The sequence below is a fragment of the Triticum dicoccoides genome, chromosome 1A, assembly GCF_002162155.2.
Source record: "Triticum dicoccoides isolate Atlit2015 ecotype Zavitan chromosome 1A, WEW_v2.0, whole genome shotgun sequence".
NCBI classification, from domain to species: Eukaryota; Viridiplantae; Streptophyta; class Magnoliopsida; order Poales; family Poaceae; genus Triticum; species Triticum dicoccoides.
In genome coordinates, this window is record NC_041380.1 from 265,066,206 (window position 1) to 265,081,510 (window position 15,305).

The following is a 15,305-nucleotide window of genomic DNA, read 5'->3' on the forward strand; positions in this document are numbered from 1 at the left end:
CCCTCCCGGCCACCGAACCCCCGGGTCCCTATCCTCTCCTCTTCCCGAACGGCGCCGTCGCCGGAGCTCCGTCTCCGGCGACCCGAACCTCGCCCTCGTTTCCCCCCCGGTCACCGGACCGCTCGACCCTCCGTCTTGGGCGCCGCTAGCCCCGGTTGCGGCCCCGTTCCCTCTTGGCCGTGCCTTGCCTCGACCTTGCGCCGGCGACCGTTGGCCGGCGCCCCACTGTGCCCCGGTGGCCTGCGCCGACCGCCCTCGCCGCGCCCACGGCCACGCCTCCCCGGTGCTCCTGGTGCCCCGCTGCGGCAACCCCGCCGTGGCCACGGCCACGCCCCGCCCCGGGCAGGCTACGGGCTCCCTGTCGCCCTGGCCGGTTGTCCGCTCCAGCGCCCGAACCCACCGAACCCGTTTGGCCCTGGGCTAATGACATGGGGGCCCCACCCCCCTAAAAAGAACGGTTTTTATTAAAACAAAAATAAAAATAAAATGAAAATGAATTAAAACTAATTAACTAATTAGTTAATTAATTAATTAATTAAGTAGTTAATTAATCTAATTAATTCTGTTTAATTAACCCTAACCACTAATTAACCTAATTAACTAAGGTTAATTAACTTTGATTAGGCTAATTAAGTTAATAGAGTATGACGAACGGGACCCACATGTCAGGGTTGACTCAGTCAACCCCCGTTGACTGCTGACGTGAGCATGACATCATGCTGACGTCATTAATACATTTTTTTCGAATTAATTAAATAAATAATTAAATTTCAGAAATTAATAAAATCTTTAGAAAATCATATCTTTTAATCCGTAACTCGGATTAAAATGTTTTCAACATGAAAGTTGCTCAGAACGACGAGACGATTCCGGATACGCAGTCCGTTCGTCCGCCACACCCCTCTAACCTATCGAACCCGCAACTTTCCCCCTCCGGCTCCTCTGCCCGAAAACACGAAACACCGGGAATACTTTCCCGGATGTTTTCCCCCCTTCACCGGTATCACCTACTACCGCGTTAGGGCACACCGAACACCGCGTATTGCCTTGTTATATTTTGTGATGCTCTGTTTGCTCTGTATTCATTATTTCTTCCCCCTCTTCTCTCCGGTAGACTACGAGACCGACGCTGCTGCTGACCAGTTCGACTACGGAGTTGACGACCCCTCTCTCTTGCCAGAGCAACCAGGCAAGCCCCCCCCTTGATCACCAGATATCGCCTATTCTCCTCTATACTGCTTGCATTAGAGTAGTGTAGCATGTTACTGCTTTCGTTAATCCTATTCTGATGCATAGCCTGACATTGTCGCTACATCTGTTGATACCTTACCTGCAATCCTAAATGCTTAGTATAGGATGCTAGTTTATCATCATTGGCCCTACATTCTTGTCAGTCTGCCTTGCTATACTATCGGGCCGTGATCACTTGGGAGGTGATCACGGGTATATACTATACATACATACATACTATACAGATGGTGACTAAAGTCGGGTCAGCTCATTGAGTACCCGCAAGTGATTCTGACTAGGGGGCTGAAAGGACAGGTGGCTCCATCCCGGTAGAGGTGGGCCTGGGTTCCCGACGGCCCTCGACTGTTACTTTGTGGCGGAGCGACAGGGCAGGTTGAGACCACCTAGGAGACAGGTGGGCCTGGCCCTGTTCGGCGTTCGCGGATACTTAACACGCTTAACGAGATCTTGGTATTTGATCTGAGTCGGCTACGAGCCTATACGCACTAACCATCTACGTGGGAGTAGTTATGGGTATCCCGACGTCGTGGTATCAGCCGAAGCCCTTCAGACGTCAGCGACGGAGCGGCGCGCGCCGGATTGGAACGTAAGCCTGCTCTTGTATTAAGGGGGCTAGTTCTGCTTTCGGCCGCGTACGCAACGTGCAGGTGTGCTATGGGCGATGGGCCCAGACCCATGTGCGCTTAGGTTTAGACCGGCGTGCTGGCCTCTCTGTTGAGCCTAGGTGGGGCTGCGACGTGTTGATCTTCCGCGGCCGGGCATGACCCAGGAAAGTGTGTCCGGCCAAATGGGATCGAGCGTGTTGGGGAATGTGGTGCACCCCTGCAGGGAAGTTAATCTATTCGAATAGCCGTGATCTTCGGTAACAGGACGACTTGGAGTTGTACCTTGACCTTATGACAACTAGAACCGGATACTTAATAAAACACACCCTTCCAAGTGCCAGATACAACCGGTGGTCGCTCTACCTCAGGGATATGAGGAGGGGATCGCCGGGTAGGATTATGCTATGAGATGCTACTTGAAGATGCTACTTGGAGGACTTCAATCTACTCTCTCCTACATGCTGCAAGACGGAGGCTGCCAGAAGCGTAGTCTTCGACAGGATTAGCTATCCCCCTCTTATTCTGGCATTCTGCAGCTCAGTCCACTGATATGGCCTCTTTACACATATACCCATGCATATGTAGTGTAGCTCCTTGCTTGCGAGTACTTTGGATGAGTACTCACGGTTGCTTTTCTCCCTCTTTTTCCCCCTTCCCTTCTACCTGGTTGTCGCAACCAGATGCTGTAGTCCAGGAGCCAGACGCCACCGTCGACGACTACTACTACACTGGAGGTGCCTACTACTTCGTGCAGGCTGCTGACGACGTCTAAGGAGTAGTTTAGGAGGATCCCAGGCAGGAGGCCTGCGCCTCTTTCGATCTGTATCCCTGTTTGTGCTAGCCTTCTTAAGGCAAACTTGTTTAACTTATGTCTGTTTTCAGATATTGTTGCTTCCGCTGACTCGTCTATGATCGAGCACTTGTATTCGAGCCCTCGAGGCCCCTGGCTTGTATTATGATGCTTGTATGACTTATTTTTATTTGTAGAGTTGTGTTGTGATATCTTCCCGTGAGTCCCTGATCTTGATCGTACACATTTGCGTGCATGATTAGTGTACGATTGGATCGGGGGCGTCACATCTTATCTCTCTTTATTCTTCTCATATTGATAGCTCCTCGATCTTCGAACACTTTATCCACACAAAACTTTAACAAAAACTTTGTGAGATCCGTTAGTGTAATAAAGCAAATCACTACCTTTAGGTACTGTTGCAAACTTATTCCAATTTTATATTAGAACTATATCTACTGTATTCCAACTTCACCATGGTTCATACCCCCCGATACTACCCATAGATTCATCAAAATAAGCGAACAACTCATAGAAAACATAATCTGTCAAAAACAGGACAGTCTGTAGTAATCTGGAAGTTTAGTAAACTTCTGTAACTCCAAAAAATTCTAAACAAATATGAAAATTTAAAAAATTAATACATAAGTAATGTGCAAAAAGTTTCAGACCCATTTGACTTTCTAGTAAAAAATGTAAAATCACGCGCTACAGCCAAAGTTTCCGTTTTTTTACTATACATAGTAAACAAGCAATCTAATCATCCTAAAACCAAGGCTTGGCACATTATTTTTATAATACAATGGATATATACAAGGGGTAATTATTTTCAGAGAAGCTTCCATGAATTTTTTACATTGTTTCCATGAGCATGAACACAAGTGTTCAAGGTCGACCCTCACTTCTCCAATGCATAACCTTCCAATCACTTCTCTTATTGAAAAACTTTTTAGGCCTGAGAGGCAAGTAATTTTTTTGTATTTTCATTCTTTAAAAAATTTGTATGTTTCACCCATAACTAAACAAAAACAAAAAGGAAAAAACAAAATCTACTTAGTGAATAAAGCAAACAAGCATACATAAGAATATCAACCCCGCGCTATTGCTTCCCGGCAACGGCGCCAGAAAAGAGCTTGATAATCCCCAAGTGCAGGGAATCATCGTAGCAATTCCCAATGGTGGAAGTGATAAGTATGGAGTGTCGAACCCACAAGGAGCTAAAGGTAAGATCAATATTCTGTCAAGCCCTACCTGCCACTGATACGACTCTACATACACCTAACGTTTGCTTCCAAGTAGAAACGAGAAATAAAACTACGTTGTGGGTATGAAGAGGATAACTTTGCATGATATCGGAGAGATAAAATATGAAAGTAGGTGCTGTTATCATAAAGTTAGAATATATTACTAAATATTATAAATAGCGAGTGTGGAATAATGATGGGTCGCTGTGCGTAATTGTCTTAGGCAATTGTTAACAAGACCGATAGTCGTCATTGCAATTTCATATGAGGGAGAGGCATAAGCTAACATACTTTCTCTTCTTGGATCATATGCACTTATGATTGGAACTCTAGCAAGCATCCACAACTACTAAAGATCATTAAGGTAAAACCCAACCATAACATTAAAGCATCAAGTCCCCATTATCCCATACGCAACAACCCCCTTACTCGGGTTTATGCTTCTGTCACTCAAGCAACCCACTATAAGCGAATCATGAATGTATTGCAACACCCTACAGCGAGAATCCCTCACGCTTGCGCGACAGGGAGGGCACAATAGGACATCACCAAAATAAAACATACAGCTCGTACCAATCTAGATCATCAATCAATCCAAAGACAAAGGATATCTACTCAAAACATCATAGGATGGTAACACATCATTGGATCATAATATGTGGCATAAAGCACCATGTTCAAGTAGGGATTACAGCGGAGTGTGAGAGAGTGGACCGCATAAAAGAGATGAGGGTGGTGATGATGATGTTGATGTTGATGAAGACGATCACCGCGGCGATGATTCCCCTCCCGATGGCACTCCGACGCCACCGAGAGAGAGGAGGAGAGGTTCTCCCCCTTGTGCTTCCTCCTCCATGGCCTCCCCCATGGACGGGGAGAGGTTCCCCCTCTGGTCCTTGGCCTTCATGGTGATGATGCCCCTCCGGGATCCTCCTCCATGCCCTACGGTGATGATGGCCCCCTCCGACAGGGTGTCAGAGAGGGCCTAGATTGATTTCTGGTGGCTACAGAGGCTTGCGGCGGCGGAACTTCCGATCTAGGTTATTTTTTGGGGGTTCCTGTATTTATAGGAATTTTTGGCGTTGGCTTCAGATCAGGGGGGTCTCCAAGTCATCCACGAGATAGGGGCCCACGCCCAGGGGGTGGGGCGCACCCCCCACCCTTGTGGACGGCTCGGGACTCTTCTGTCCCAACTCTTTTACTCCGGGGGCTTCTTTTGGTCCATAAAAAGCCATCAAAAATTGGCATGTCAATTGGACTCCGTTTGCTATTCCTTTTCTACAATACTCAAAAACAAGGGGAAAACAGAAACTGGCATTGGGCTCTAGTGTAGCCACCAGAACTCAAACAGCCCGATCTCTGTGCTTTAGTGTCATCCCTGGATCAGTAATGCTGACACGCACAGTACTTGAAGGATTTATAACAGAGTAGCAATCACACACTTATTACATCGAATGTCTCAGAAGAGAACTTATTACAATAAATATGGCTTAAGGCCATCTAATAACGATAACCGCGGAAGGCTTGGAAGATAAGTGAGTCCATCAACTCCAATGGCATCACTGAGTATAGAACCACGACCTAAAGGCACCTTACTCGTTTTCTGAAAAGTCTGTAACATGAACGTTGCAGCCCGAAAACGGGTCAGCACATGGAATATGCTGACAATGTAACACATAGAGAATAATGAACAGAATAGGCTATACTATATGCATATATGGCTGGTGGAAAGCTCTATGGTTACAGTTTTGCGTAAAGCCAGTTTTTCCCTACTGCAAATGAATAAATTTTATTTAACTATCATGGTGGTTGTTAAATATTGAGAGTGTAGACACCCTCTCAATCCCAATTAAACATCATCATTAAAACCCAACAAAATTAATTAAAGTCACAATGACGAGATTCACATGATAATCCAAGTACTAGATACTCAAGTTGTCCATAACCAGGGACACGGCTAACCATGATTAGTTTATACACTATGCAGAGGTTTGCGCACTTTTCCCCACAAGACTCGATCTCCTCCGTTTGGATTCTCGCACTACATGGTGTTTGAGAAACGGATGACCGAGACATAGTCTTTCAAAAGGGCTAGCACCTTACGATGGGGTAGACCGTTACACCTACTTTCCTCTACATCTGCTAGTCTACCACTGTAAGAGTTCGCACGACTTAATCAACTATGCTAGAGCCCATAGTAGCTTGTGGCTGCACATGGAAGTTTCTAGCATGAATAATCTCATGATCCCTTTGAGCCTGGGTGGCGGTCCATAAACAAAAAAAAGCAATCGTTGGAATACCCAGGTGCCTCAATCCACCCAGATGTGTATTAAAGTTGCCACCTTAAATAAACTATTAATTTTAACAATCTCACATCTGTCATGGAATACACTCAAACCCAATCCACGTCTACGAGCATAGCATGACAATAAGCATAACGTAAAAGTAACTCCCAAGGGTTTGATAATAAAACAGGTAATAGGTGCTACCTCATCTACTTCCCAACCCACAAATTAATTAGATCCTAATCATGCAATGTTTTGAGGATTGATCTAATGCAATAAAACTGGGTAGTAAGAGGTACGATCAAAGTGTTACTTGCCTTGCTGATGATCCGCGAAACCTAGAGATTCAAAGTAGCAAGCGGCGCACTCCGGGTACTCTATCGCAAACAAACAAGCACACAATAAGTACTCATCTAATGCATGGGTAAAACTCAAATAAGAGACTAACCAGAAGGTTCAACTTAAGAACTCCAGTTTGCAAAAAGAATCAAATCGAACGAAGCAACAAAAGTCAAACGGCGAAAGAAACAAGCTTCGTTTACTAATCTGGATCTAAGTCAAATTTTACAGATGCAAAAACTTTTTTGAGTTGGTTAAACGAAAAGAGGGTTTCGAGACGAAACTCCAAGCGCTTGAATCGTCTGATTCCGATAAACAAGCGAAAAGTTAAACTAAAACAAAAAACGGATCAGAAATCACGATCAGAAATAATTGCGGAAAATCCGAGAAAAAGAAAAACTGACGAACAGATTAACGAACGAATGTTTGTCATCTAAAACTAAACGACGAATTCGTCTGTTAAAACGAACGAACGGGCGAACTCTCGCTAGATAAATAAACCGGAAAAACCGATCTATTTAAAAAACAAAACTAGGGTTTTTCTAAAAAAAACGGATCGATTTCTTTAGAAAAACCGGGGCGGCGGGCGGCTACCTCGGCTCGGGCTCCGGCGAGGTCCGGCGGGGCTCCGGGCTGCGTGGGGTGGCGGGGCAGCGGCGACGGCGACAGGCTACGGGGGCGGCTGCGGCTTGCGGCGGCGCGGGCAGCAAGGGGCTGCGGCGGCGGCGACGACTCGGGGCTCCAGGGGGGCCCGGGGTGGTATTTAAAGGAGGGGGGAGAGGCGGCGGCGGCTCCAACTTGGGGAGGGGGTCAGGCGGCGGCAACGGCTCCGGCTCGGACTCTCCCGAGTCTGGCGGCGGCACGGGACGAGGAGGCGATGGCACCTGGCGGGCCGGTCTGGCTCGGCTGGGCTTCGGCCCAGTCGGGCGCGCGGGAGGTTTGTTTTTTTAATAATTCTGCCGAACTAAGAAAAAAATCCTAGAAAAATAAATAAAAATTTAAAAATGCCAAAATAAATTTTCACCGTCTAAATAAAATATTTAGGACAGGATGAACATTTTCTTGGCCCTAAAATGCAGTTTTTGAAAACGTGCAATTTTTCCTAAATTCAAATAAAACAACGAAAAACTCCAAAATAAAATCTTATTTAATTTTTTTATTAAATCCTCAATATTTCTTTATTTTGGGAAAGTTATTTTATTCTCTCTCACTTATTTTTATAATTTGAACTAATTGAAGATAAAAAAATCAAATGATCCTATTTTCAAAATTTGAGAAAACTCAAATATGAAAATAACGAAATCCCCAGGTCTCTCTGTGGGTCCTTGAGTTGCGCAGAATTTCTGGATCAGGCTCAAAAGCAATAAAATATGATATGCAATGATGATCTAATGTATAACATTCCAAATTGAAAATTTGGGATGTTACAAACCTACCCCCTTAAGAAGAATCTCGCCCTCGAGATTCGGGTTGGCTAGAAAATAGGTGAGGGTGGTCCTTCAGCAAATCTTCCTCTCGCTCCCAGGTGGCTTCATCCTCGGTGTGGTGGCTCCACTCAACTTTGCAAAACTTGATAACCTTGCTGCGGGTGACTCGGCTGGCATACTCGAGAATCTTGACTGGTTTCTCCTCATAGGTCAAATCACTATCCAACTGAATGGCTTCCAGCGGCACTGTATCTCTCAGTGGTATATCCGCCATCTCTGCGTGGCACTTCTTCAACTGGGAGACGTGGAACACATCGTGAACTCCCGACAATCCTTCGGGCAACTCCAACTTGTAGGCAACTTCTCCCATACGTTCCAAAACTTTGTATGGTCCCACAAAATGTGGCGCTAACTTTCCTTTAACTCCAAAGCGCTTAACTCCCCGAAGTGGAGATACTCAAAGATAAACTCGGTCTCCGACTTTGTAAACTGTCTCCTTGCGTTTAGAATCTGCGTAACTCTTCTGCCTGGACTGGGCTATCTTGAGTCTATCGCGAATCAATTTCACCTTCTGTTCAGACTCCTTAATAAAATCCGGTCCAAACAACTGGCGGTCTCCAACTTCATCCCACGACAATGGGGTCTTGCACCTCCTTCCGTACAAGGCTTTGAAAGGGGCCATCTTCAAACTGGATTGATAACTATTGTTGTAAGAGAACTCTGCATATGGCAAATTGTCATCCCAACTAGATCCATAATCTAGCGCACAAGCTCTCAGCATATCCTCCAAAATCTGATTGACTCTCTCGGTCTGTCCATCTGTCTACGGGTGAAAAGTTGTACTGAACTCTAGCCTGGTACCCAAAGTTTCGTGCAATTGATTCCAGAACTTTGAGGTAAACTGGGTTCCTCTATTTGATACAATGCTCCTCGGAACTCCATGCAGACATACGATTTTGGTCATGTATATCTTTGCCAACTTAGCACTGGTGTAGGTGGTCTTTACTGGGATAGAATGAGCTACCTTCGTCAAGCGATCGACTACAACCCATATCGAGTCATAGCCTGAACGGGTCTTGGGTAATCCGTGATGAAATCCATGCCTATCTTATCCCACTTCCATCCGGGTATCGGCAATGGTTTGTAGCAATCCTGCTGGCTTTTGATGCTCTGCCTTTACTCTCTGACATACGTCACAAAAGGCTACATACTCCGCAATATCCTTCTTCATTCCGGTCCACCAGAAAGTATCCTTCAAATCCAAATACATCTTGGTATTTCCTGGGTGAATCGAGTATGGTGAATCATGGGCCTGTTGTAGAATCAACTTTCTGATCTCCGGGTCATTAGGCACATAAACGCGGTCCTCAAACCATAAGGTATCGTGCTCATCCTCACAAAATCCTTTAGTTGTTCCTTTGCTCAACTTCTCCTTTATAGAGGCAATCTCCTTGTCGGTCTTCTAAGCTTCTCTGATCTTATCCATCAAAGTAGACTGAATCTCCAATGCTGCAACGTAGCCTCTCGGAACTATCTCCAAACATAGCTCACGAAGATCCTCGACTAACTCCTTCGGTAAATCTCCCGTCATTAGTGTGTTGACATGGCTCTTACGGATCAACGCATCGGCTACTATGTTAGCCTTTTCGGGGTGATAATGCAATCTCATATCATAATCCTTGATGAGCTCCAACCATCTCCTTTGCCTGAGATTCAGCTCCTTCGGCGTGAAAATGTACTTCAAACTCTTGTGATCCGTGTACACCTCACAATGGTTTCCAATGAGAAAGTGTCTCCAAGTCTTCAATGCATGCACTACGGCTGCTAACTCCAAATCATGTGTAGCATAATTCAACTCATGGGGCTTAAGCTGTCGTGAAGCATACGAAACAACTCTTCCCTCCTGCATAAGCATGGCTCCAAGTCCTCGACGTGAAGCGTCACAATACACCTCGTAATCCTTGCGCTGATCTAGCAGAATCAGCACTGGCGAGGTAACCAAATGTTTCTTCAACTACTGGAAACTGGCCTCACATTCCTTAGTCCATATGAACTTGGTATCCTTCTTTAAAAACTCCGTCATAGGTTTTGCAATTTTTGAGAAATTCTCTATGAATCTCTGGTAGTATCCTGCAAGTCTAAGAAAACTCCGGATCTCTCCAACTGTTGTTGGTGCTTCCCAATTTGTCACAGTGACAACTTTGGTGGGATCTACTGCTATTCCTTCTCCGGATATAACATGTCCGAGGAATCCAACTTCCTTCAACCAAAACTCACATTTGCTGAACTTGGCATATAACTAATGTTCTCTGAGCTTCTCAAGTACCAAACGCAAATGCTCCTTATGTTCTTCTTCATTCTTTGGATAGACTAAAATATCATCAATGAACACCACGACGAACTTATCCAAAAACTCCATAAACACTTTGTTCATCATGTTCATGAAATATGCATGTGCGTTAGTCAGACCAAAGGACATAATAGTATACTCATACAGCCCATACCTGGTGGTAAAAGCCGTCTTAGGTATATCCTGCTCTCGAATCTTCAACTGATGCTATCCTGATCGCAGATCGATCTTGGAAAATACCTTAGCTCCTTGCAATCAATCAAACAGACCATTGATCATCGGCAGTGGGTACTTGTTCTTGATTGTTACTTCGTTCAATCCTCGATAATCAATAACCATCCTTAACGATCCATCCTTCTTCTCCACTAGAAGTACTGGCGATCCCTAAGGTGAAGAAACTTGGGCGAATATAACATTTATCCAGTAACTCCTTAATCTACTTCTTAATCTCCTCCAAATCCTTTGCAGTCATTCTATACGGTCTCTTAGATATTGGTCCTGTGCTTGGCAAAAGCTCAATCAAAAACTTAATATCTCTATCCGGTGGCATGCCTGGCAACTCTTTTGGAAATACATCCGGAAAATCCTTTACCACCGGTACCTCCTCCTGTATAACTCCTGATAAGGAATTTACTTGAGTCCTATTCGGCACATAATGTGATACATACTTGATCCTTCCTCCTTCTGGGGTGGTAAGCAAAATCGACTTACTGGCGCAATCGATGTTTCCTCCATACATCGATAGCCAATCCATACCCAGAATTACATCCAAACCTTGTGATTCCAAAATGATTAAATCCGAGGGGAAAACATGCCTACCTATACTCAATGGCACTTGAAAACATCCTCGACTGGCCATATACTCCGCTCCTGGTGAGCTTACTAACATAGGTGTTCTAAGAACTTTGGTGGGCAGTTTATACTTATCCACAAATCCCTGTGATATGTATGAATGCGGTGCACCAGTATCAAAAAGAACGATTGCAGTAAATGACTTAACCAAAAACTTACCTATTACTGCATCTGACTGGGCTCCAACCTCCTCCACGTTAACGTGATTCACCTATCCCCTGTTGGAAGGGTTCGGCTTCTTCCCAGAGCTTCCATTGCCATTTCCATTCTGGGCTTCAGGATATTCATTGGCATAATGTCCGGTCTTCTGACACTTATAACAAGTGACTTGGCTCAGGTCTCTCTTGGCTGGGGTTGATGTGTTGGTACGGTTCTGACCGTTGCTTCCTTCATTCCCATTACCATTCTTGGGGCCATTATGATTGTGCGAGCTACCTCCTCCATGGGTATGCTGGAAATGTCCTCCCAATTTCGGGGTAAAACATGGCTTCTGCTGAGCTCCAGAGTTGTACTTCCCTTGTCCATACTTCCTCTTGCGGTTCTCAGTCTGTTGTTGCTTTCCTTCAATCATAAGAGCACGATCTACCAACTCCTGGTAGTTGTTGAAAGTTGCTACCATCAACTGCATGCTCAACTCATCATTCAAACCTTCCAGAAACTTCTCCTGCTTAGCTGCATCTGTAGCAATGTAATCTGGGGCATAACGTGCTAGCTTACTAAAGTCATCCACATATTGGCCAATGGTCCGTCCTCCTTGGCGTAAATTGCGAAACTCACGCTTCTTCATGGCCATAGCTCCAACTGACACATGGGCAGTACAGAAAGCCTGCTGAAACTGATCCCATGTGATCGTGGTTATAGGGTAGGTGACAGTGTAATTCTCCCACCATGATGTTGCTGGTCCATCCAACTGATGTGCGGCAAAGCGCACCTTCTCAGCATTAGTACATCCTGTAGTGGTTAACTCCCTTCCAATCTTGCGGAGCCAATCATCTGCTACTATAGACTCGGTGCTACTGGAGAACACCGGCGGATTTACCCTACGAAAACGGGTTAAGTGATCAACAGGTGGTGGTGGTGGTGGTGGATTGTTGTTGTTGTTGTTCCCCTGATTCTGATTCTGGACTAGCAACTGCATCAGGGTATTCTGCTGCTGGATCAACTGGGTGAGCTCTGGTGGGAATGCAAATCCGGGGTCACGTCTCGGAGGCATCTGATGGGTTTAGAAAAGATGAGAATATAAGATAGAATAAGGTCTAGAGAGAAGACACTACCCATATGCACATGAGGCAAATGCAAACAAAATCACTTCATTCAATCAAACAAGGGCATACAATGGTCTATCTATCATTACAAAAGTGATCGGGCTATACTAGATACATGGGAGAATACTACTACTGATATGGTGGTCGACTAGAAAAACTGCTCCGATGAAGACTCCATGATATCTGCTCCAGCTTCATGAACATAGTCATCATCGCTATCGTCTGGGTCCGAGTCGGTGTCGTCGATGATGATGTAGTTCTCTGGACAAGTGCAATCATCTTCTCCTCCAGTTGCGGGAAATCCCATGAACACTTTTAACTTCTTCTTCAGATTATCATTCTCCTCCACTAGCGTTGCTATCTCCTCCTCATATCCATCGCACGTAGACTTGAGTTCTTCTTCCAGCGCTGTGATCTTGGTCATGGCTTTTTCAGGTCTATCATGCCTGCGTACATCTGGTTCTCCTAGCGTCGAATGTGCTAGTTTAACTTCTGGATGAAAGCTGCAATTGATCTATCCTTCCTGGTGCTGGTCATCTCCCATTGCTCATCTCGGCGCCCACAAATCTGGTAGATAGTATCCTTGAGATCCTTGTGGTAGACTTCTCCAATACGTCCCATGGCGATGTGGGCTGCCATGCTCTTTCCTAGACTCCAGGTTGGTGCATCGAAGAAAAACTCTATGGGCTCAGTGACTGGCATGAACGTCCTTCCTAGAACTTGAACTTGAATCATCCAGCGTTCCTCTTCAGGTAAAGTGGCGTTGTAGGTCCCGGTGAAGCTTGGTACTCCAATGTTCAGGTATCCAGTGACTTCCTTCAAGTGACGTCCAAAGGGGGTATCTTCATCCGGTTGCGTGAACTTGTTCCTTGCATCCGTCATCCTAAAAGAGTAGAAAAGATGAGGAGTCAGAGATGAGAAGAGTGAGTAGTGATCTAGGGCTTTTAGCTTAGTGGTCGTGTCCTACAGTCAGCATGTGCTCTGATACCATCTTGTAGCGACCAGACCTCAAACAGTCCGATCCCTGTGCTTTAGTGTCATCCCTGGATCAGTAATGCTGACACGCACAATACTTGAAGGATTTATAACAGAGTAGCAATCACACACTTATTACATCAAATGTCTCAGAAGAGAACTTATTACAATAAATATGGCTTAAGGCCATCTAATAACAATAACAGCGGAAGGCTTGGAAGATAAGTGAGTTCATCAACTCCAACGGCATCACTGAGTATAGAACCACGACCTAAAGGCACCTTACTCGTCGTCTGAAAAGTCTGCAACATGAACGTTGCGGCCCGAAAACGGGTCAGCACATGGAATATGCTGGCAATGTAACACAAAGATAATAATGAACAGAATAGGCTATACTATATGCATATATGGCTGGTGGAAAGCTCTATGGCTACAGTTTTGCGTAAAGCCAGTTTTTCCCTACTGCAAAGGATTAAATTTTATTTAACTATCATGGTGGTTGTTAAACATTGAGAGTGTAGACACCCTCTCAATCCCAAATAAACATCATCATTAAAACCCAACAAAATTAATTAAAGTCACAATGATGAGATTCACATGATAACCCAAGTACTAGATACTCAGGTTGTCTATAACCGGGGACACGGCTAACCATGATTAGTTTATACACTCTACAGAGATTTGTGCACTTTTCCCCACAAGACTCGATCTCCTCCGTTGGGATTCTCGCACTACATGGTGTTTGAGAAACGGATGACCGAGACATAATCTTTCAGAAGCGCTAGCACCTTACGATGGGGTGGACCGTTACACCTACTTTCCCCTACATCTGCTAGTCTACCACTGTAAGAGTTCACACGACTTAATCAACTATGCTAGAGCCCATAGTAGCTTGTGGCTGCACACGGAAGTATCTAGCATGAATAATCTTATGACCCCTTTGAGCCTGGGTGGCGGTCCATAAAGAAAAACAGGCAATCGCTGGAATACCCAGGTGCCTCAATCCACCCAGATGTGTATTAAAGTTGCCACCTTAAATAAACCATTAATTTTAACAATCTCGTATTTGTCACGGAATACACTCAAACCCAATCCATGGGGTAAGCATAACGTAAAAATGTAAAAGTAACTCCCAAGGGTTTGATAATAAAACAGGTAATAGGTGCTACCTCATCTACTTCTCAACCCACAAATTAATTAGATCCTAATCATGCAATGTTTTGAGGATTGATCTAATGCAATAAAACTGGGTAGTAAGAGGTATGATCAAAGTGTTACTTGCCTTGCTGATGATCCGCGAAACCTAAAGATTCAAAGTAGCAAGCGGCGCACTCCGGGTACTCTATCGTAAACAAATAAGCACACAATAAGTACTCATCTAATGCATGGGTAAAACTCAAATAAGAGAACTAACCAGAAGGTTCAACTTAAGAACTCCGGTTTGCAAAAAGAATCAAATCGAACGAATCAACGAAAGTCAAACGGCGAAGAAACAAGCTTCGTTTACTAATCTGGATCTAAGTCAAATTTTACAGATGCAAAAACTTGTTTGAGTTGGTTAAACGGAAAGAGGGTTTCGAGACAAAACTCCAGGCGCTTGAATCGCCTGATTCCGATAAACGAGCGAAAAGTTAAACTAAAATGAAAAACGGATCAGAAATCACGATCAGAAATAATCGCGGAAAATCCAAGAAAAAGAAAAACTGACGAACAGATTAACGAACGAACGTTCGTTATCTGAAACTAAACAACGAATTCGTCCGTTAAAACGAACGAACGGGTGAACGCTCGCTAGATAAATAAACCGGAAAACCCGATCTATTTAAAAAAAACGAAACTAGGGTTTTTTCTAAAAAAACGAGATCAGTTTCTTTAGAAAACCGGGGCGGCGGGCGGCTACCTCGGCTCGGGCTCCGGCGGGG